General features: G+C 31.9%; 1 protein-coding gene across 9 annotated transcripts in view; it reads right to left on the reverse strand.

Annotated features, from left to right (window-relative positions):
* LOC106868354 (N-acetylated-alpha-linked acidic dipeptidase 2) overlaps window positions 1-1,948 on the reverse strand; it is a 1,027,134-nt gene that overhangs the window by 638,166 nt on the left and 387,020 nt on the right. The gene's annotated exons all lie outside the window — the stretch shown is intronic.

Below are 1,948 nucleotides of genomic sequence, written 5' to 3' on the forward strand. Positions count from 1 at the left end.
CATACACACACACACACACATATATATAATACACACACACACACACATACATATATGACATCATCCCAAAAGTGGTCTGCTAGAGCATCACAGCATTTGTTGATGAAGTGACAAAGTAGACAATGAAGCAGTTAAATAGTCATTACACAAGACACATTGATGAATTAGTTTCATCTACTGCTCAGTGATGCCTTAGCTATAGCGCCAAACTGTACAGATTGTAATTTCCACAAGAGATAATCAACGTCTATTTGGATAACATCACAGGTTTACATCAAAGCTTGCGTGGCATCTTGCCAAATATGTACACTGGATATTGTTCTTTTTGTCTGTTGCATTACAGTAGAAACTTTCAATAGCCTTCAATTTATTTTGCTATTTCCTTTACTAACATTGCTATTTCAATTATAGTACATAAAAATAATTTTCATAATCATCATGCACATTACTTATCTCAGATTCTAGCACCCAGTCTTTTCATTTATATACATATACTCACTACTTTAGTACTCTGTCTCCTGTAATATACTCTACTTGTTCTTCACAATAATTCTACCTCATTATTAGCCCACCCATCTTATATCATACTTTCTTTACTTCCCATATTCTTCATACCTATTTAAAGTGTGTCTGCAAAGTATGATGCAATGTAAAATTATATTCCATTTTGAAGAAATGAGAATGTAAAAATGTAATCAACACAAGTTAGAATCAACATACACATACATCTGTTACGGATACTAGAGGCTGGGCACTAGTGCTATCACAATTTTTAACCAGGGATAATTACAGTTACCAATGTAATAAGATTAATCACAAATAGTTTAGTCCAAAGTGTCAATGCCATCATACTATGCTTCAAACGTTCTACATACTTGTGGCCAAGAAACTTAAACTTCCTGGTCCCATTATTCTTAATTGTAAATAAATTACTTTGGAGTGCGATAAAGCTTACCATGTTCCAAGTGGGAACACTATAATTAATGAGTGTTTCATTAGCTTTTCAATGTTGGCTTCAAGTCCTACCAGTCAAGCAAAGACAAACATAATGCATTCAAGCGAACTAGCTCATGAAATCACTGTAAATGATTGATATAGAAAGTTTCTAGACATCATATGACTTTCAAAAGCCTAAAATATAAAATCTGAAATCTTGAACTAGTATACCTCAAATACCACAATTTTCAGTTCCACCTCTCCTCAGAACTTTAGTTACATAAATAGGTCAGTGCCAAACTGAGTGAGAATTGAAATCAAGTCATAAATTTACTTGTCTGCTGACTTATCACACAACTTCATGGTAAATAAATTGTGATTTCTAAGAAGAGATATCAAAGCCTGTAAGCGTTGATTTGTTCACTTGATTTATTTATAAAGTGAAAGTGGTTTTGTTTTTGTGTCTCCCCCTACCAGTTATCCTTCATAAACTTTACTATATATCTCAGTATATTACTCTGTACTTACATTATCAACTCTAGGAAAGACGAAAATGTTAACCCTGACATAAGTCTAAATCAATGAAGGAATCAATACTGCCAGGTTATATCAATTTCTCTCTCACTCTCTCTTTCACACACACACATTCCCTATATATATATTCCACATACCGAAATATATACATACAAACACACACGGACACAGAAATATTTATATGTGCACATATAAACAGTAACATACATTAACTATTCACACATTATAAAGATGGAATCTATCACAAATTTAATAACCTTTACTTGTCTACAAAAGCTTATAGCTCTCTCTCTCTCTCTCCATAACTGTATATATCCTCACAACTTAAATGCATAGTTGTAAAAGACATTGAAAAATGTTTCCTTATATTAAAATATATTAGCCACAAACACTGTATGTAAAATAAGTTTGTTGTACACATATACATACTATGTGTGTAGTCCTCATATATATATATATATATATATATATATATATA

Source organism: Octopus bimaculoides, chromosome 9 (assembly GCF_001194135.2).
Source record: "Octopus bimaculoides isolate UCB-OBI-ISO-001 chromosome 9, ASM119413v2, whole genome shotgun sequence".
Classification (NCBI taxonomy): Eukaryota; Metazoa; Mollusca; class Cephalopoda; order Octopoda; family Octopodidae; genus Octopus; species Octopus bimaculoides.